The 23,135-nt window shown below is 41.3% G+C and overlaps 1 protein-coding gene across 5 annotated transcripts in view; it reads left to right on the top strand.

Moving 5' to 3' along the window:
• GBE1 (1,4-alpha-glucan branching enzyme 1) overlaps positions 1-23,135 on the top strand; it is a 221,155-nt gene that overhangs the window by 18,011 nt on the left and 180,009 nt on the right. The gene's annotated exons all lie outside the window — the stretch shown is intronic.

The raw sequence follows: 23,135 nt of genomic DNA, 5'->3' as shown, positions 1-23,135 counted from the left end.
CTTGAATTAATTGAGCTTCTGCTTTTACTGTTGGCCATGGAGGGGATTACAACATCTGAATCCAGTGATTTGGAAGGGTGTCCCAATACTTTTGGTGATTATAGTGTGTGTGTACACAATATATACAGTTGCAAGAAAAAGTATGTGAACCCCTTGGGATTACGTGGAGTTTTGCATGAATTGGGCATAAAATGTGCTCTGAACATCATCTAAGTCACAACAATAGAAGAACACAGTCTGCCCAACATAATACTGCACAAACACTGGATGTTGCCATGGTTTAATTGCACATAACATGTAAACATTCACAGTGCAGGGAGGAAAAGTATGTGAGGCCCTAGCTTAATGACTTCTCCCAGAGCTAATTGGAGCCAGGAGTGAGCCAACCTTGACTCCAATCAGTGTGATGATATTGGATGTGTTGCTGACAGCTGTCCTGCCCTTAAAAAACACACACCTGTTTTGGGTTTACTGGTTTCAAGAAGCACTGTCTGATGTGAACCATGCCTCGCAGAAAAGAGCTCTCAGAAGACCTGCGATCAAGAATTGTTGACTTGCATGAAGCTGGAAAGGGTTACAAAAGTATCTCCAAAAGCCTTGATGTTCATGTGTCCACGGTAAGACAGACTGTCTACAAATGGAGAAAGTTTAGCACTGTTACTACTCTCCCTAGGAGGGGTCGTCCTGTAAAAATGACTGCAAGAGCACAGCGCAGAATGCTGCATGAGGTAAAGAAGAATCCCAGAGTGTCAGCTAAAGACCTACAGAAATCTCTGGCACATGCTAACATTTTTGTTGACACATCTACAATAAGGAAAACATTAAACAAGAATGGAGTACATGGGAGGACACCACGGAGGAAGCCATTGCTGTCCAAAAAGAATATTGCAGCACGTTTGAAGTTTGCAAAAGAGCACCTGGATGTTCCACAGCACTACTGGCAAAATATACTGTGGACATATGAAACCAAGATTGAGTTGTTTGGGAAGAACACACAACACTATGTGTGGAGAAAAAAAGGCACAGCACACGAACATCAAAACCTCATCCCCACTGTAAAACATGGCGGAGGGAGCATCATGGTTTGGGGCTGCTTTGCTGCCTCAGGGTCTGGACGGATTGTTGTCATTGATGGGAAAATTAATTCCAGAGTTTATCAAGACATTTTGCAGGAAAACGTATGACCATCTGTCCGCCAACTGAAGCTCCGCAGAGGATGGGTGATGCAACAGGACAATGACCCAAAGCATACAAGTAATTCAACAAAACAATGGCTGCAACAGCACAGAATACGCCTTCTGGAGTGGCCCAGTCAGAGTCCTGACCTCAACCTGATTGAAATGCTGTGGCATGACCTTAAGAGAGCGATTCACACCAGACATCCCAAGAATATTGCTACACTGAAACAGTTTTGTGAAGAGGAGTGGTCCAAAATTACTCCAGATCGTTGTGCAGGTCTGATCTGCAACTACAGGAAACGTTTGGTTGAGGTTATTGGTGCCAAAGGAGGGTCAACCAGTTATTAAGTCCAAAGGTTCACATACTTTTTCCTCCCTGCACTGTGAATTTTTACATGTTATGTGCAATTAAACCATGGCAACATCTAATGTTTGTGTAGTATTATGTTGGGCAGATTGTGTTCTTCTATTGTTGTGACTTAGATGACGTTCAGAGCACATTTTATGCCCAATTCATGCAAAACTCCATGTAATCCCAAGGGGTTCACATACTTTTTCTTGCAACTGTATTTGTGTAAATATATATATATTGGCAGTGCGGTATCTTGCCACGGTCTATATCAAGTTTATAACCCAGGATTCTCAACTATACAGGTTGAGGGGCTCCAGGTGGGTTGCTTAATGTAGAGGAAACTGGTTTGTCAGTTTCCTCTTTGGTTCTTAAAGCCTGTTTTGGGACCTGGGGCCTGGAGATTTCTAAGGGATTTAGGAGGGATGAAATCTCCAATCCTGGTTCCATGTTTTTAGGACCCCCAGCACATTGATTGCACAGGTGTGTGCAGGCCTTTTTGTAGAGGCCTAACCATGGTTCTGGGCTCCACCCCGGCAGACAGGAGGTCATTGCCCAGGAGTCAGGAGGGCTCCTCCTAGGAGAGGTGGGAGCCAGAGAAGAAAGGGGCTGCTAGATATATACCTGAGAGAGCCAGGAGGCTGAATATTTGTTTAATTTGTTTTGATGGTGGAAACCCCTGCATGGGAAACATATGGTATGGAACTTTCCTCTAAATAAAATTGGGCTGAAAGGCCCTTAAAAAAGAAGAAAGCGAGTGGTTGTGTGCTGGAAAAGCTCTACCATTTGATGCAAGTTCTCACAATATATATATGTCTGTGGATGGTGTATGCTGTACATTGTTAAATTAACACACTTACACACACCTATTATATTCTGTACAAACACACACACACACATACACACAAATCGAGGCACTGTATAATGAACATTATTCATAACAATAATAATTTCAAGTCTGCATTATATCAGTCTTTAATTGCATTTCAAAGACTCTTGCATATAAGCATTTCAATTTTGAATGCTTGACTTGTTGCTTTTTTTAGTCTAACAGCCCCTAGACAAAGGTCATAATGCTGGCTACTACATGCCAATCTCCTTGTAAGAAGTTTAGATGACAAAGTGGGTCTGCAGCCATTCTAAAAATATTTGTCTTGCATTCTCCCCACCCTCAAAATTGCTGTTGACCTCTGCCTGGATCAGTGATCAGACATATTCCATTTATAAATGACCTTGCAGGCTGCTTTTGTTAAAAGCATGAAGCCAGTAGCTTTTAAAATTGGAACTGAAAGTAAATTAAAAGCATTTGACACATAAAATTAAAGCCTCGCATTTGCTGTCGACTTAAACCAAACATGACATTAAGGACATCTTAGAATTAAATGTGCTTTATGGACTATACTTCTTAACTAAATCACGTTTTAACGTGTTGCTTCAGCAAGGATAAGTTTGCTTGAGCCTGTCCATTTTTTTTCTTTTCAGAACAGGTAAACTTTTCATGCTGCTTTGTAGAAGGTAAAATTAAGAGGACCCTTACACACATTCATGTACGTCAGATCATGTAAATGTTTAGACACCAGCCTGTATTGGAATAAATTATACACCAAATAAGTGATACAAAACTAACATTAGCAAATAAAATTGTCATAGTAATTGAACACCAGCTCCCTTCATTTTCCCTTTCCTTTTTCAACCAATAGTGATGGGCAAAGCTTAGAACATCTCTTATTTTTGAATTGCAGTCAGTGATACTATTGGAAACATTTCCACTTCCTTCTTGTCTTGTCTTGTACTCAGAGCATACGTCCTTGAGACAGAAACCAAGGGAATATCTTTTTCTATTTTAATATTTTTTTATTAAAGATGTTTATGTTTTTATAATACCACAAGCTTATGATACGTCCACGCAGGGGCAGAGCAGAACAATATCATACATAAGCAGATACAAGTCATCAGGGTGTATTAGCCAAAAAACGGAACGTCCAATGACATCGAGGGACGGCAAAAAGCCGAACCAAATAGTAGCAGCAGCAATCCATCATATTACCGGATAAAAAAAAACACAGGAAAAACCCCTACCGAGAAATTTCAACTCAGAACGTACGGGAAAGGAAAAAAGAAAAAAAAAACTGATAGAAAAAAGAAAATCTAAAAACATAGAAAGAAATAAGGAAGAAAGAAAGAGAGAGAAAACATGGAAGAAAGGAAGACTAGAAGAGTCATGGATCCAGGGCTAGCACAAGCAACGACTATAAGAGGCCATAGCTAGTAGGAGGCAGGGATGGCAGGGAATAGCGTATCCAAGGTTCCCAAACCTTAAGGAATCTTGGATGAGAATCTTGAAGAACGCTAGGCATCTGTTCAGCATAGCATTCATCCAGGTCTTCACCCCCTGGAAGACAACCAAAGGGGTTCTCCAAGCTTGAGCTATAGCACGTTTGGCCCAAAATTGGGCAATGCAGGAGGGCCACCCATGCATCCCTACGGACCGTAATATGAAATAACGTTTGCAGCAAACCAAAAACTCTAGACCAGAAGCCTATCAATCGCGGGCACGACCACCAAATGTGCAAGACGTCCCCACGTAGACCACAGTTCCAGAAACACCTATCTCCGCCAGTCAGATTAAAGTAAGCAGTCCAAGCAGGGACCCAGTACCACCGCAGGAGAACTTTGTAGGCTGCCTCAAGAGTGATGGCATTGAAGGAACATTTTGCCACCATCCCCCAGGCCCTACGCCAATCCTCCGCCACAATCGAGAAACCCAGATCTCGCTCCCATTGAGAGACATAAGACAGGGGTGGTGAGGAGGACCTACTGTTAAGAGAGGCATGAATTACAGAAATTAGACCAGGGGACCCTGGGGAATGTTGGCAGACGTATTCAATGACATTATGAGGTAAGGATATGTAGAGGTACAGTGGAGGGACAGGACCCAGAGGCGCAATTGCAAATACCGAAAATATTCCCGTGGCGGGACCCCCCCCCCGTGATTCTCGAAGAGACTCCCATGATGGAAACGTACGAGCGCTCATAAAATCATGTACAATAACAAAGCCATGGGAGATCCACCAAGAGAAAGAAGGGGGATGTTCTAAGCCTGGTGGAAATAAAGGATTATGTGTAATCGGCAAAAGAGGTAGAAACGATATCAAATTACCTGAATATTTAACAGAATCCCAGGTTCGTAAACTGTGAAGAATTGTAGGGCTCAAATCTGGAGGGTGCAACTTAGGCGAGAGCAGAAGCAATGTAGTTAAGGAAAGCGGAACACAGTTGGGTAATTCCAAGAGTACCCATAACAGGATATCTGTTGTGGCATGAAGCATGGACAACTGGGGGATTTGAGTCGTCAAATAGTATCTAAAAACATATGGAACTCCCAAACCTCCTTGTAGTCTGAGTATACAGAGTGGATCTAGGCACTCTGGGACGTTTATGAGCCCAAATAAAATGGATAATCCGGCTTTGCAGTAGACAAAGAAAATACGCAGGGACCTGAATAGCGAAAAAAAGTACAGGATTTTCGGCAAGATTGTCATCTTGACGGCATGTATTCGGCCAATCCTTGGTAAAGAAGGAAACTGCCAAGAATGAAGCAGGGAAGTAACAGATAACAGTAAGGGGTAATAGCTGAAAATAAGGCAGAGTAGGAGGTAGTAAGTGTAACGCCAAGATAAGCCAGGGAATGGGATGCCCAATTATAGGGAAATTGTGTCTTGCAACCATTCAACCAGGTCAGCAGGGAGCATAATATTCAATGCCGTGGTTTTAGGCAAATTGATGCTAAGGCCAGATATAGCCGAAAAATGGTCCAATATGACCTGGAGATTGGGGAGAGTGAAAACCAAAAGAGCATCATCTGCATAAAAGTTGGCCTTGTATTGAGTGCCGGCATAGGAGACACCAGAAATATCCGGGTGATTTCGAATGGCTGCAGCTAGATGTTCGAGAGCAAGAACAAAAAGAGCAGGTGATAGTGGGCATCCCTGTCTCGTGCCCCTGAAAATAGGGAAAGATGAGGAAAAAAGCCTGCATATTTGACAGAGGCTGAGGGAGACGAATATAAAGCTGAGATCCAAGCCAAAAATGCATCACCAAACCCCCATCTAGACAGCGTATATGTCATATACTCCCAAGAAAGCAAATTGAACACTTTATAAATGTCCAGGGATAAAAGAAACCCCAGTATCCTGCAGCGTTGTAAGATATGAATGAGATGAGTGACTTTATGTATGTTATCAGCAGCTTGTCGCCCCGGAACGAAGCCAACCTGATCTCTGTGGATAAGTGAGAGTAGATCCTTATTAATTTGGGTGCTCAGAACCTTTCCCAGAAGTCCACATTTAGCAGCGTGATCGGTCTGAAAGCTTGCAGTTCAAAGGCATCTTCAGACTTCTTAGGGATCATAGTAATCTGCGCCTGAAGAGACTCCAAAGAAAGCCCGGGAACCCTGCTTCAGAGAATTGAAAAAGGCCGCCAAGTGAGGAACCAGAACGGTGGCAAATTTGTTATAGTAGAGCCCAGAAAACCCATCTGTGCCTGGAGCCTTGGAGGTCTTCAAAGATTTGATGGCTTGGTAGAGTTCAGATTCTGAGATATCCGCATTCAGGGCAATCCCGGGCTGTAACGGATAAGGAGGGTAGGCGCAGCTCAGCGAAAAATCTGTCAGCATGTTCCGCAACAAAGGTATTCGGTTTCTGGTAAAGGGAGGACAAAAATCCGCAAATCTCTGTGTAATCTTCACAGGGTCCAAGGTAAGACAACCACCCTTCACTCGGAGTTGAACAGGTTTATGCGTGTGATCCAGCGAATTAAGTTTCTTGGCCAACATTGGCACCAGTTTATTGGCGCATGTATAAAATGTCCAGCCCAACCCAAGGCCTTCTCAGCCTGTGTAGTGGAAAGAAGATCAAGTTCAGCCGCCACCACATCTCGAGCTTTCCTATTGGCCATAGTCGGGCAGGCTTTCCAGGTAGCGTCTACCACAGCCAATCGCGAAGTCAATTCCAACATCCTCTTCTCTCTGGCACGTTTCCTAGACAAAGCAATCTGAATCAGGTGACCCCTAATGGTGGCTTTGTGAGCCTCCCACAGAGAGATGGCCCAAGGATACAGAACCCACATTGTCCGTAAAATAGGATTGAATGTGCAAAACAACCTGGGAGCAAAAAGCCTGGGTGGTGAGCAGGGATTCATTGAGTCTCCACGGAAAAGAGGGCTGAGCCATACCAGAAAGACGCCAGACATCTTCCAAACCATAAGCTTGCAGCGTATCATGCAATTTAGATTCCTGAGAAAAGTCGTGGCTAGGGGTCCCTTCTGTCGGGTAGTGGCGATTGACAGAGGAATTAAGAACAACATTTGAATCACCCAGCAATAAGAGAATACCACGTTGATGGTGCAAAATTACCTTCAACAAGTGAGAACAAAATTGTGTTGAAATCTATTTGGCGCGTAATAACCCACCAGGGTAACCTCCTGGTCCCAGGGAATATCTTTTTCAACAGGGAGACAAAACTTAAAGCAGAAGTATATGAAAAACCAAACACACATACAGTACCTACAGTCAGGTCCATAAATATTGGGATATCGACACAATTCTAACATTTTTGGCTCTATACACCACCACAGTGGATTTGAAATAATACGAACAAGATGTGATTTAACTGCAGACTGTCAGCTTTAATTTGAGGGTATTTACATCCAAATCAGGTGAACAGTGTAGGAATTACAACAGTTTGCATATGTGCCTCCCACTTGTTAAGGGACCAAATGTAATGGGACAATTGGCTTCTCAGCTGTTCCATGGCCAGGTGTGTGTTATTCCCTCATTATCCCAATTACAATGAGCAGATAAAAGGTCCAGAGTTAATTTCAAGTGTGCTATTTGCACTTGGAATCTGTTGCTGTCAACTCTCAAGATGAGATCCAAAGAGCTGTCACTATCAGTGAAGCAAGCCATCATTAGGCTGAAAAAACAAAACAAACCCATCAGAGAGATAGCAAAAACATTAGGCGTGGCCAAAACAACTGTTTGGAACATTCTTAAAAAGAAGGAACTCACCAGTGAGCTCAGCAACACCAAAAGACCCGGAAGACCACGGAAAACAACTGTAGTGGATGACCGAAGAATTCTTTCCCTGGTGAAGAAAACACCCTTCACAACAGTTGGCCAGATCAAGAACACTCTCCAGGAGGTATGTGTATGTGTGTCAAAGTCAACAATCAAGAGAAGACTTCACCAGAGTGAATACAGAGGGTTCACCACAAGATGGAAACCATTGGTGAGCCTCAAAAACAGGAAGGCCAGATTAGAGTTTGCCAAACGACATCTGAAAAGCCTTCACAGTTCTGGAACAGCATCCTATGGACAGATGAGACCAAGATCAACTTGTACCAGAGTGATGGGAAGACGAGTATGGAGAAGGAATGGAACTGCTCATGATCCTAAGCATACCACCTCATCAGTGAAGCATGGTGGTGGTAGTGTCATGGCGTGGGCATGTATGGCTGCCAATGGAACTGGTTCTCTTGCATTTATTGATGATGTGACTGCTGACAAAAGCAGCAGGATGAATTCTGAAGTGTTTCGGGCAATATTATCTGCTCATATTCAGCCAAATGCTTCAGAACTCATTGGATGCCGCTTCACAGTGCAGATGGACAATGACCCAAAGCATACTGCAAAAGCAACCAAAGAGTTTTTTAAGGGAAAGAAGTGGAATGTTATGCAATGGCCAAGTCAATCACCTGACCTGAATCCGATTGAGCATGCATTCCACTTGCTGAAGACAAAACTGAAGGGAAAATGCCCCAAGAACAAGCAGGAACTGAACACAGTTGCAGTAGAGGCCTGGCAGAGCATCACCAGGGATGAAACCCAGCGTCTGGTGATGTCTATCCAGACTTCAGGCTGTAATTGACTGCAAAGAATTTGCAACCAAGTATTAAAAAGTGAAAGTTTGATTTATGATTATTATTCTGTCCCATTACTTTTGGTCCCTTAACAAGTGGGAGGCACATATGCAAACTGTTGTAATTCCTACAACGTTCACCTGATTTGGATGTAAATACCCTCAAATTAAATCTGACAGTCTGCAGTTAAAGCACATCTTGTTCGTTTCATTTCAAATCCATTGTGGTGGTGTATAGAGCCAAAAATGTTAGAATTGTGTTGATGTCCCAATATTTATGGACCTGACTGTATATCCTAGCTGCAGCATCGGTCTGATGCTACAGCTGTCCCCTGCCGGGGGACTGAGTGATCACATGCCCTCTGATTCCTCACTTCTTGGTCAGTTTAGAGCGGTGAGCAGTTGCTGCAGCATTGGTCTGAAGCTACAGCTGTCCCCTGCCAGGGGACAGAGTGATCAAATGACCTCTGATCCCTCACTTCTTGATTAGCTTGGAGCAGTGAGCAGTAACTGTCAGTTACTGCTCTCCGCTATACCCCTCCAGCGCTCACTGGAGCATCAGCCAGGAGAACTGGTGGGAGCAGCTGTCAATCAGACAGCTGGGTGGATAACGACAGTATGGTTGGGATCCTTCCAAAGTCTGAAATGGCTCTGTGACATCAGCTGACAGTGGGCTTTAGTCTGCCGTTGACTTTCTGGGTCACAGGACAGCAAGACTAAGTGTACTGTTATGGCCCAAAATAGAAGAATAACAAAAAAAGCCTCACTGAGGCTTTGATCATTCCACTCTAAAATCTAAATTAAAAAAAATGTTTTTTGCACTCTAAAAAATATTCCCCAAGTAGTTCTATGTATTAGTAGAGGCATCGTACTCACCTCTCTGATGGCCTGTGTCTTCTTATCCTGTCTTCATTGAAACTTTTTAACTGCTGTGTCCTTTAATTACAGGACAGAAGATGGAGACGAGAACCATAAGGCAAGGGGTGGATTGCACAGGCATCTGACACTCCTGGTATACATTATGGCAGAAGTGCATTTTGGCAAGTGCTTCCAGCAGACCCCCAGTCCCTGGTTCCTCTTTAACCCCTTGACGCTGACGTCACACAAATATGTGGCCTCACGGAACTGGGCTTTTTTCCATGGGGCCGCATATTTGCGTACCTGTCTTTGTGCTGGGAGTGTGCCACACTGCGTGCTCCCCGCACAAGGACCGTGGTGTCACTGAGAGCCTGGGCCCCGATCGTTAGAACTCCCGATTCCAGGTCACATGATCGCTGTGATAGCCTCTGATTGGCTATCACAGTGATCAGTCACTGTGCAGCCTGGCCCCCTTGTTTTTTTCTCACTTTATGAATGGAGAAGAGAAATACATTGTATCTCTCTAACTCCTTGCATAGAGAGAAAAAAAAGTTTGTGTAAAAAAAAAAAAAAAAGATATTAAAAAATGAAGAAAAAATACCTAGATCAAGGTTTGATCTAGTTCAGTGCCAGGGTTATTGTTTGGGTCAAGGTCATGGTCAAACATCAAGGTCAAAGGTCAGGATTTAAAAAAGAAAAAATGGTGTCAGTTAGTGTCAATATCCGTGTCAGTGTGTTTTAGGTAAAAAAAAAAAAAAGACAAAAACAAAATGCGCACTACTGTTTCTGGGCGGTACTACTGTACAAACAACAAATAACATACTCATATATGATATTGCTGCGATCGTCAAGAGCTGGAGAATTTATTTTGGGTTGTTCTTTGGTGGTAGGTTATGGTAGTAACAAGAAACACACAGCTAAATTAAAAAACAATTTTTTTTTTTACTATTTTGGGCAAGTTTTCTTTTGATAATAAAAAAAAATCAGGAGATATCGATTACTATTTACCACCAAATGAATGCCCAATTTGTTCTGAAAAAAACACAGTATAATTCACTTGGATGTACAAAGTATTTGTGATGATATGTACGGTTTTACTAACACGTCAATGTTGCAAAATTCTGCCTAGGCATTTAGATTTGTTTTACTCCTAGGCGTGAAGGGGTTAGGGGGCAAAATGAAGTTCATCAACAGGTTCTTTTTTAGAGTAGAACCCAAGTATTTGTTTAAGTACATTGACTAAATTATAGGTTTATATATATTCTATCACACGGTGATTTTTTTCAATACTTCAACCCTATGACAGTGTGTGATGCTGTATTAACTGTCTTTCATCACGTTTTTTATCCACATCTGCGCTGCATGCTCTGCCGATTATCTTGGAAAAGGGCAATGCTGTAACTGTTCAACTGACCTTTCGGTTTATTTTCTCTTGTGTAATATCAAACATGGACGAACGGTCCTCGTTGTCTGATTTCTCAATTAATATTCCTCTTTTTTCACTCCACTCAAATTAAGATATGTTCCACAGTGCATGTTACAGAAACTATTTGCAATTTCTCACGTAGAAGACAAAATTCAATAACTATAATTTCAAGTCTGAATACTTTTCTCGCTTGTGTGATGTAAAAACCTTGTTTATTTTCTGTAAAGCATCCCTCATTAATATCATCCATGGTGCATTTTCCCTCCTTATGGCATTATGCCGGCGGTGATATGCTGAAAGATGATGGCTTTGTGCATTAGGGTACTGCCAGATCAGCAGTTTTCAACTGTAGCATTTATGGCGGAAAATTGCTGTTTATGTTCCATGAAAATGTTTTGTGATTATTTTTTTTTCTGCTAAAAGTCTTGATTCACTTAACATGGATAAATGAATTTGATCTATGCAAAATTGTTTTTCTATAGGATTACATCTAAACGTTTATCTGATTCATTCCCATGCAAATGTTTCTTTTGCCTGTGAATGTGAGAGAAAATAAGTGCACTACAGGAAGACATGCCATTGGTTTTAAGTGAATTCCAGATAAATATGAAAGGCATTCGTTGGTAGCTTAAATGGTGCTGAAGCAACATGGCAGTCATGTACAGAATACCTCCAATTGCAAGGAAGGATGATTGTAATATTTTGGCAGATTTAGAAAGTCTGTTAATAACCACTTTTAATGTACAAAATGACTTGTACATGTGTTACAAAAACTTTGTAAAAACAAACTTTGCTCTTTTACAGGCTGCTTTTATTTTACTTTCAATCCTGTAGTGACAGGGTCAATTTAAAGCAGAACCCTGGGCAAAAACATATTTATATGTCCTTGTTACCGATTTCCTACCTTCGCTGAATATGTCACCATCTTCTGGTTCACTCAGTAGTTGCTCTGAAATGGCCTATTCATTTTCAAATCAAGCTGTTAATTCTGTTTGGTTTCCTGTTTGTAAGACCAGTGACTGCTATGCCTCTTCCCCCAGCCACTGGTCTTAGCACATCCCTTCTGTAGTTCTTTCTTCAAGAAGAAGTGATGTACTTCAGCCCCACTTGTAGTGCTGGGCAGACCGGAACATTCAGACTCTCAGACACATTCAACATGTAGAGGCCTAGTGTACCCACCCATATTCACTACAATTCATGGGAACCATAGTTTTCTTTTACTGCAGAGAAAGAGGAGAGGATATGATGTTATCCCTACTTTTACACCACCTCCTTGACAGAGCAGATGCTGTTATCTTTTGAATTACAGAGATGAAGTCATGAAAATTTCATTTAGACTTTTTTCCTAAATGGTAAGGATGTTCAAAATTGTATTAACTGTTTAGTGTTTTGTGTAGGGTGGTGTATTAATGGGTGATTTTTTTTGCCTATCCTGGAGTTCTTCTTTAAAGAAGATGCTGTATACCAGAGGTGTCAAATTCCATCTCATTGTGGGCCACATCAGCATTTTGGGTGCTATCAAAGGACTGGTTGTATCTGTAAGACTTAAAAATGTATTGGTGTAATGTGGTGTGCGACTATTCTTTTCAATTGGCATAGAATTGTATTATTCTCATAAAATGTATAAGCAGATGTCCAGAGCACCCCACCCCCCTTGCATCACAGTGCAACTCCCTTACCTTGTGCGGCTGCTGGGAAGAAGCTGGATTTGAAGCTGGGAAGCAGAAAGTGCATAGTCTGGAGGAAGAACAGTGGAGGGCTGGAGTTAGCTTCCGGAGTCTGCTGAATTCTGAGACCAGGGGAGGTGGAAATGAGGGGGTTTTGCAGCTGCACAGAGAAACTCGGTTTGTAGGAGGAGTTCTCTCATCCTCTCTGCTGCTATCTGTTGAGATGGGGGCAGAAATGAGCCTCTCCTCGGCTGCACAGGAAAGCTCAGGTTCTGGCGGAGGTTCTGTCCTCTTCTCTGCTGCCGGCTAATGAGACAGGGTGGGGGCGGAGACATGGGTGGTGCCGCAACTGCAGTAGAGGTGCTAGGGCCACATGAAATGGCCTGATGGGCCAGTTTTGACCTGCGGGCCTTGTGTTTAAAACGTGCTGTATACCTATTTTTCAGATTATACTTCTAGGTGTCTTAAACACCTGCTCCCCTGCTACACTCTGTGGTTCCTCTCACCTCCTCCTACATCCTGTAGGGGGAAGAAACTGCAGTGTGTGGTGCTGAAGCAGGTATTTGACACACTTAGTGTTGGATACAGGATACCTGCAACAATTGGAGATTACAGAATAGTTTTAATGCACAGGCTGCTGGAAAGATAAATATATAGCATCTTCTTTTACAGGTTGCCTTTATTTTGCTTATGACCCTGAAGTGACAGGATCCCAAAATCAAAAGTGAGTTTAGAAAAGGGGGAGACAGTTTTTTGCTCTCAGTCAATTTAGATCTGACCCATAAACCTGCTCTAATAGAGAGGGGGAGCAAAACACCATTACTGTTTAGTACTACTAAGTAGAAACAGCTGAATATGTTTGAGTAAATATGCATATGTTTTTAGACTGCTCAAAGAGAGCGATTCTGAAACATATATATCCCTAATAGTATAAAGAGTATATCCTACTTATGTTTTGACACATAACACTGCGCCTCTGTTTCCAGTTCCCCAATGGCAAAACGGGAAAAGAACATTCATTGCACTTCCCCAGAGCATCAGTGCCTGCCACAGACTTGGTAGTGACAACATGTGGACTCTAAATGCTTCTCTTCCCCTTGGAACAGCGGAGAATATTGGCTGGATTCCAAGTCTTCAGTGGCAGCCACCCTGTGCGTGCTGAGGTCTTTGAAACCACTGGTCCACTTTGAAGCTGGTGGTCTCCACTCTTCACCCTCAATTCATTGCCTCCATCTTCTCCTACAGGGGCCTGACCAGGTGGAGTAGAATGAAGGCACTACATGGCATTCTGCTTGTATGGAGTTGAGATGACAAAGTAGGCCATTCCACCCCTCAAAATTTAATGTTGATCTCTGCTTGGATCAATGGCTAGACTTATTCCATTTATAAATGACCTTGCAGATTTCTTTTGTTAATGGCATGAACTAGTAGCCGTTAAAATTGGGTCAGAAACTAAATTAAAAGCATTTGACACATGGAATTGAAACCTCACTATTGCTGTAATCTTTAACCAGACATGACATTAAGAACAATTTAGAATTTAATTGTACATTTGGCGACTAACATAAATCATATTTTAACATGTTGCTTTAGAAAGGAGAAAGTTGCTTTAGCCTCTCTTTATTTTTCAGAATAAGTACATGTGTCGTGCAGCTTTGTAGTTTACAGAAATAAAAAATAAAGCGACACTAGACTACATTGGATCATGGAAGCCTACATGGTAGTAATTATACCCCATTAAATAAGAAAAACATTGAAGATAACAAAAACCCACTTCATTTTCCCAAATTTTTTCATTTAATAGCGTGGAGTAGGGTTAGAACCTTTGTTATGTTTGTATTATTGTCAGTGATGCCATTGGAATCATTTCAACTTTCTTCTTCCAATACTCATGACATCTGTCACTGAGACAGAAAACAAGGGAAAAATCCAAACAACAGGGACACAGACTTCTGAAAAGGCCTCTCTGAGGTTTTGATCCTTCCACACTGTGGAACCTAAAGGAAACAATATTTGGTTGCAGTTTTTGTCCAGATAAATTCCCTACAGTAATTTCCTGTAACAGAAGAGATATTATACTTACGTCTCCAATGGCCTGTGTCTCTTATGTTGTCTCCATTGAAATGGGAATCATAGCAAAAAAATAAGAGTATGCAGAGGATATTGTTGCTGCCAAAGTTGAGAGTAAATCGGATTCTGCTTTGAAGTGGAAGAAGGGGATGAGTCTCGCTGACCCACAGGACCACCCTCCCTGCCTCCTACTTAAGCCACAATGCCCCCTGCCACAATCCTTACCCCCGGGTCAGAATGTTTCCCACCTACCTACCTCACTTCCCCCCCAGTTGCAACACTGCTAACATCACTCTCTCCAAACTTCCCCAAATCACAGCATTCCCCTCTGCTATCCATCTCACCTGCCACCTCACCCAAAGTGTCTTTTTCATCCACCTGCCAGCTGGCGTCACTTGCTCCCACACAATGCCTCCCTACCACCCAGCTCACCTTCCACAGCCACAAGTATCCATTTCACCCTATCCTGGTCGCACAACCTCTTTTTTCACTCTTTTTCCCAGGCACACCACTTACCCACCACTACATCACCCCCTGATCACAACTCTTCCAACCAAACTCCTTCTCTTGTCACAGTGCTTCCTGTGATCTGCCTCAACCATGAAATTTACCTTCTTCCTACTGTCAGTGCTTTGCTTCCTCATCCAACACCAACAAGACTTTAAATAAATGTATAAGCTCGTCCACGCTGATATATATAATACATTAGGAGAAAATTATATTGTGAAGCTGTGAACCAAATAACGTATTCTACTCCCAATAACCAGCAGCTGTAAATAAACATAAACTCCTATGTGAGCTAACAAAATAATTACATGCAATATTATAAAATAATCTTCAGTGTTAAAATTCATGTACAATAAATCATTCAATAAATATTGTCATCAAATAAAGTCCTCCGAACAATACATGAAAATATTTTTAACCAAAATTAATTACAGATGAAGTAAGTTTAAATAAAGTAATTTAATGGTGTAATGACTAAAATATTCCCATCACCAATATTATTCTTCCAAGTGTAAAAATATCTTTGATCCAAGGTGACCACCACTACTAATACAGGAAAATGCACTTACCGAATGTGTGTGTACAGGTGCAATCCACTTTAAGGTTTCACCTCTACTGCTCTCCCCATTCAGTGGATTTCATAGGCAGCATAAAAATAATAATAATAATAATAATAATAATAATAAAACAAAAACAGGCTCCCATAGTGTAGTATCTTAAACATCCACATTTATTTGACACAAGTAATCAAGGTACTCACAAAAGCTGTTTAAGCATAAGATTAAAATCAAGCATACAGTTGAATTGGGAAAGATGTACAGAGAAGCCAGTAGCCACCAACCACTGCAATCCTTCCCAGCTCACAGAAACAGAAAAAATGACAGGACATAGTTCTTACTCATGCCCATCTTCAGGCTCCACCCCTACATGTGTTGTCTCAGGCGTTGTTATGGCTGGACTTCTTTTTAAGGGAGAAGTTTCATACATTTAAACATGATTTATAATATGGCTTACAAGGTGTTATACTTTATAACTCTTTTTTTGAGTTCCCTGTAAACCTTTACTGAACCTTTAGTACAGGAAGCTCCCTTTTTGTTTCTGAAGGGAACATACTGCTATTGGCTATTCATTTATGTAGAATAAAGTTAGTGAGAAGTTACCATGCAGAGATGCATATTTTTAAATAGAGTTTTAAGTGAAAATAAGTCCAGATTGGCAATTGGCTTGAAAGTATAAAAAAAAAAAAGGTACCCTTTTTCAAATGTTTACTAGAATTTCTTCCAAATATCCAAAGCATTTTTTGTAGATTTGGTTTTGGAGAAGAGTAGTTTTGTTGTTATTGTCCGATTCCCAATTGAGGATTTTTCCCTTCACTTTATGTCTCAAAGACACAATAGTTAACAAGGGAAAAATCTCAACTTTTTATAATTTTCACTGGAACATGTGCGTGCAATGAAAGATTTTGCTTTGACTCCTATTCCACTGACAACAGTCAAATTAAAGAATTCTTTAATATCTGTCTTGACAACAACCCTGTGAATCATGTAAATAGGGAGTCATATGGCTGACAGGGATCTCTCCTTCCCCATTTTTAAAAAGATATGAAATTGCTATGGTTTGGATTCCAGTAGTAAGTGAGTAAGTGCAAATATTTAAAAAGTAAAAATGAATAATAGCAGGTGAATCATTTTCACTCTTCTGAAAAGTGGAAATCTGGAACAAAGCAATTATTGTACACTTCTGTCTGATTGTACACACGTGTACCATGCCCACATTGTCCTGTCTATATAGATTTGCTGTGCCTAAAAGTAGCAAACATGTTGCCTCATTGTAACTTGTCCTGCTTGTAAATCAATTGTACTGATTGCGAAATGCCTTCTGCTAAAATTGCAAAACCTAAATTAGAAACCACAAGAAGAAGTAATTTTGTACAGATTGATTTTCGCCCACATAAATGTCCTGCTTGATTCCAGGCCAACTTGCCTAAAAAAAGAATAAATTAATTGTTAGTGTTCTTTGCTGAAGAAATTCCTATTCTAGAATGTGGTTTTGTCCATGAGAGCGATTGTATGCCAGGGATCTTACATATTTTATTTTGATGGGAATGGTATAACTCGGTGACCTGAACATTAAACCTGTCACTACAATAAACTGCTGGACAAACTGAGAGGTAGGAAGGCTATCGCATTGACTTCCAGGCTTGAAGTGGTTATAAAGGCAGAAGGTTTTTTTTTTTCATTTTAATGCAAATACTTACCTTAGCCTGATCTCAATCCAGTGCTGTGCACAAAAGTAGTAACTCTCTGGGCTCTCTCTCTCCTCACTGAAAAGAAAAGCAGCAGCAGGAGCCATTGGCAGTGAGGAGAGTGGAGGGGTGGGACCGAGTCCATTGTGTGCCAACGGACACATAGAACTGGCTCGGGAGGGGGCACTCGGCAAGGGGAAGGGCCAGGAGCATCAGCAGGTAAGTATACCATGTTTGTTATCTTTAAAAAATAAAACCAGTGACTTTACAATCATGATAGATCATGTTAATCAAAATAATAATAATAATAATAAAAAAAAAAAAATATATATATATACATACATACATATATACACACACAGTGCTAAAAGTCCAAATCATTGGACTCAGGTATTCCAATCACCTCCGTGGTCACAGGTGTATAAAATCAAGCACCTAGGCATGCAGACTGCTTCTGCAAACATTTGTGAAAAAATAGGACGCTTTCAGGAGCTCAGTGAATTTAAGTGTGGTACCGTGATAGGTTGCCACCTGTGCAATAAGTCCATTCATGAAATTTCCTTGCTGCTAAATATTCCACAGTTAACTGTTAGTGGTTTATAACAAAGTGGAAACAACTGGGAACAACATTAACTCAGTGAGAGACTGGTAGGCCACGTAAAATGACAGAGCAGGGTCAGCGCATGCTGAACCGCATAATACGTAGAAGTAGCCAACTGTCTGCAGAGTGAATAGCTAAAGACCTCCAAACTTCATGTGGCCTTTAGATTAGCACAGCAACAGTGCATAGAGAGCTTCATGGAATGGGTTTCCATGGCTGAGCAGCTGCATCCAAGTGCAATCGAAAGCATTGGATGCAGTGGTGTAAAGCACGCCGCCACTGGACTCTAGAGCAGTGGAGACATGTTCTCTGGAATGAAAAATCACACTTCTCTGTCTGGCAGTCCGATGGACGTGTCTGGGTTTGGCGGTTGCCAGGAGAACGGTACTTGCCTGACTGCATTGTGTTAAGTGTAAAGTTTGGTGCAGGGGGGATTATGGTGTGGGTTTTTTTTTTCCTGGGGTTGGGCTTGCCCCTTTGCTCCAGTGAAGGGAACTCTTAAGGTGTCAGACATTTTGGACAATTTCATGCTTCAAACTTTCTAGAAACAGTTTCTGTTCCAATATGACTGCGCACCAGTGCACAAAGCAAGGTCCATAAAGACATGCATGAGCGAGTTTGGGGTGGAGGAACTTGACTGGCCTGCACAGAGTCCTGACTTCAACCCGATAGAACACCTTTGGGATGAATTAGAGCGGAGACTGTGAGCCAGACCTTCTCATCCAACATCAGTGCCTGACTTCACAAATGCTCTTCTGGAAGAATGGTCAAACAATCCCATAGAAACACGCCTAAACCTTGTGGACAGCCTTCCCAGAAGAGTTGAAGTTGTTATAGCTGCAAAGGGTGGGCCAACTCAATATTGAACCCTATGGACTAAGACTGGGATGCCATTAAAATTCATGTGCGTGTAAAGGCAGGTGTCCCAATACTTTTGGCAATATAGTGTATATATCTAGTAACTAGAATACATGAACATTTCCTGATGTTTTATCCCTTTAAACACATTGCAAGTACTGAAAAATAGCTTGATGTGTCAGAAATATAGTGTGCCTACTTGATATAACACCTTGACAACACTGAATTCCTATGCTCATGTTATTCTGTTTTAAGTGCCACGCTGTGCATTGATATACCTCCGTAGACCTAGTCTGTCTAGACAGTATGGTCACCTGCCAACTTGGCAACATCCACAGGTGGCTTCTCTGTTCAGTAAGACACAGAAGTTGAATCTAATGCAATTCTTCTGATGTGCAGTATAGAGGATGTTTTTCTAGTCTTTTTGATGTGTAAGAAGACGATAGCTTTCTTAAACTATGCTTTTATGAAGAGCGAACGCTGGTTGAGGAAACATGGAAGAAACAGGAGGGTCTATTCAGGAATTAAAAAACACTAAATAGGGGGGGCAGAGGGGTATACCAAATCCCATAGGTAAACAATTTGTAGTGTCCTTAAACCACCACTAAATGTCAGCATGCTACAGAACAATAGTAGCTGATACAGTTCAATACAACAGCAGTGAAAATACATACAGGGGTTAAACAAAAAATGGAAACACTACATGATTTGCAGGTGTGAAAATGATGAGATGTTTCACATTGAAAGCGGATGTGATGTAACATTTGTTTGCTTCCTCTGTTTGATGAGACACCTGGCTAACAGGTGGGAAGCCTCACTTTCGTCATTCACTGAGTGCACTGCTAGTAATACGGAGTCATGGTAGAGTTTACTGAGCTTCAAAGAGGGAAAACATCCTCTGATAAGCATAAGCAGGGTTGACTTGCTCAACTGACCGGAAAAGGAAAACAATTGCTGCAAAAATGACTGGAGAGCTCAATGTCAGTCTTCACAGGACTAAGATTGAGCTCTTCAGTCACTTTTGTAGCAGTTGTTTTCTCATTCCAGGTCACAGTCCTGCGCTATGTCCTTTTGTCTCTACACCTTGTTCCAAATTATTATGCAAATGATATTTTTCTCATTTACCTAAATAATTGATGTAAATAACAGTCAGCATAATTCTCATGTTATCAACTATTAAGAGTACAATTCAAATTTTATTGAACAAACCTCCTAATGATAACAGGATTTTTTTTAAACATAAAAAACTTACAATGCACTGTTCCAAATTATTACACACAGTAAGTTTCAAAACACTTTATAGGTTGTAAAGAACTGAAAATTGTCATTTGTTGTGTTTGCAGCATATTTACTGAAATCAAAAGCTATTTTAATCAAACTTTTAACAACATTTTAACTTTTTGAACATTTTAACATAGGACCCCTTATTTGATAGCAGCTTCATAAGTCTTGCATCTATTGAACTTGTGAGTTTTTGGACAGTTTCTGCTTGAATTTGTTTGCAGGATGTCAGAATAGCCTCCCAGAGCTGCTGTTTGGATGTAAACTGCCTCCCACCCTCATAGATCGTTTGCTTGAGGATGCTCCAAAGGTTCTCAATAGGATTGAGGTCAGGGGAGGATGGAGGCCACACCATGACTTTCTCTCCTTTTATCCCCATAGCAGCCATTGATGCAGAGGTATTCTTTGCAGCATGAGATGGTGCATTGTCATGCATGAAGATGATTTTATTACGGAAAGAATAGTTCTTCCTTCTGTACCAGGGAAGAAAGTGGTCAGTCATAAATTCCACATACTTTGCAGAGGTCATCTTTACACCTTTGGGGACCCTAAAGGGGCCGACCAGCTCTGTTCCCATGATTCTGGCCCAAAACATGACTTCACCACTGCCTTGCAGCCTTGTTGGAACAGGGTGTCCGTCCACCAACCATCCACTACTCCATCCATCTGGACCATCCAGGGTTGCACGGCACTCATCAGTGAACAGGAATGTTTGAAAAATAGTCTTCATGTATTTTTCTGCCCAATGCAGCTGTTTCTGCTTGTGAGCATTGGTTAGTGGTGGCCGAATAGAAGGTTTATGCACAGTTGCAAGACTCTGGAGGACTCTACACCTTTTTGTCCGTGGGACTCCAGAGGCACCAGCAGCTTCAAATATCTGTTTGCTGCTATGTAATGGTATTTTAGCAGCTGCTCTCTTGATCCGATGCATGGATCTGGCAGAAATCTTCCTCAATGTGCCTTTATCTGCACCAACCCGTCTGTGCTCTGAATCAGCCACAAATCTCTTAATAGTGTGATGATCACGCTTAAGTTTTCGTGAAATATCTAATGTTTTCATACCACGTCCAAGGCATTGAACTATTTCACTATTTTCGGCAGCAGAGAGATCCTTTTTCTAACCCATATTGCTTGTAAATGGGTGTAATAATGTGGAACACCCTCCTTTAGTAGTTTTTCCTTAAATTGGGCTCACCTGCCAATCTAATTATCACAGGTGTCCGTGATCAAAAGAGCCCTGACACACAATGCCATCCACTTAAACTGAAAAACTAAATATTTTATCTTTGTGACACTTAAATAGAATTTGCACAATAATTTGGAACAGGGTGTATTGGTCAGTTGACCATGTCAACCGCGCTTATGTTTATCAGACGACATTTCCCCAGAAACTGGATATGCCGTCATAACCTTTGATACTGTACCCCTCGACACCCCAAATAAATTGACAACTTCATTCACAGAGGCAGCAGCTAAGCGGGCAACAACAACTTGCCATCTTTGAAGATCAGTAAGCTCTGACATGATTCCGTATAAGTATTAGCACTTCCCACCTGTTAGATAGATGTCTCATCACAGAACGGAAGCAAAAGAATGTTACATCACTTCTGCTGTCATGGGAAACATGTCATCACTTTCACACCTGCAAATCATGTCGTGTTTCCATATTTTTGTCTAACCCCTGTATAGTGTAACAGAACATGTCAGCTCAGCCTACTTCACTTTTGATGGATAACAAAGAACATGGACCTCTCCTCATCTCCTCCCTCTCTTTCAGCACAGACAGAGAGCACAGCAAGCTATTGGGAGTTATTTACTAAAACTGGAAAGTGCAAAAGCTGAGGCAGCTCTGTATAGAAACCAACCAGCTTCCAGATTTTATTGTCAAAGCTTCACTGGACAAGCTGAAGTTAGAAGCTGATTGGCTACCATGCACAGCTGCATCAGATTCTGAGTGTACCAGTTTTAGTAAATCTCCCCCATTGACTCACAAGATGTGTGGCAGAATCAACATGTATTTTTGCACTTATAAAGCAGCTATAACACTTTCAATCGCATGCTTAGCAGACCACAAGGTAGGGAATAAGAGAATTTCATTGTTAAATATACATGTACAGTATCACACGTTTTACAGCTACTGACGCACTCTAGGAAAAACAAATACTGGTATATTTAGGCATGCTTAGGTGCTTGTGGAACTATTATATACTCATTAAGAATTTTGAGAGCTTTACTTTCAAAAGTGGGTTCCTAAAAGCTCCAAACACAGTCCTGCCAACTTTGATATGTACATAAACTTGCTCTTTCTTATAATTCCTTCAGTTAGAAGATTCACACTGCCTTTATTGGCTTTTACCTACCATTAATAATCAGATTAATTCATTTTTAACCCCAACCCATTTGCATTGTTTTTGTAGCTGAGTTAGAAACATTTAGAAGATTACAAAAGGTTGTGCGAAAACTATGTCTCAACTATATAAGATTGTTTTTTGGTGCTAGCCAGTATGACTTTGGGAGAAGAATTAAAACTGAGCTCCAGGCAATGTATAAAATAGCCTAATTAATGCAGCAAAGTATTCATTAAAGTGGTTGTAAACCCTTCCATATACCCAGTGAAATGACTGGCCTCAGGTGATACACAGATCCTTCTTTATAAGTTGTACTTGTTTATCTGCAGTCTTCTCTACATCCATTCAAAGTCCAGAATTTATAGAACTTGTTTGAGCTTTCAGAAAGCAGGGGGCGAGGAGCAGAAGTTACATGCCGCAAAGCTCAATGAGAAGAGTTGATTGGGGGGAAGGGACACACCCCCTCCACACAGCTCACAGGAACAGAGCTGTGGCTGTCAATCACAGGCTACATGCTGAAGCACTCTCCTCTGTCACTTTTCCTCTTGATGTCAGGAAAACATGTCAAAATTGGCTGATAACAGAGGGACAAGGGAGCAGAGAGAAATTACACTTAGTGTTCTGGATTAAGACTAATACACACTATAGAGGGATATCCTTTGTTCATATTTCATGTCAGAGGTTTACAACACTTTTTACCATTAAATGTATATTTTGACATGCAGCTTTATAAGTACCCTGATATCAAACTGTTGTAATCACCTATACAGCATTGCTCAGACTGAGAGAGGGAAGGACGGGATTAGGAGCCAATTGGGTGTTGTGCTTAT

Source organism: Staurois parvus, unplaced genomic scaffold (genome assembly GCF_062004578.1).
Source record: "Staurois parvus isolate SC_StPar_1 unplaced genomic scaffold, SC_StPar_1.0 ptg000299l, whole genome shotgun sequence".
NCBI lineage: Eukaryota > Metazoa > Chordata > Amphibia > Anura > Ranidae > Staurois > Staurois parvus.
This window is presented reverse-complemented; position numbering and strand designations above follow the sequence as displayed.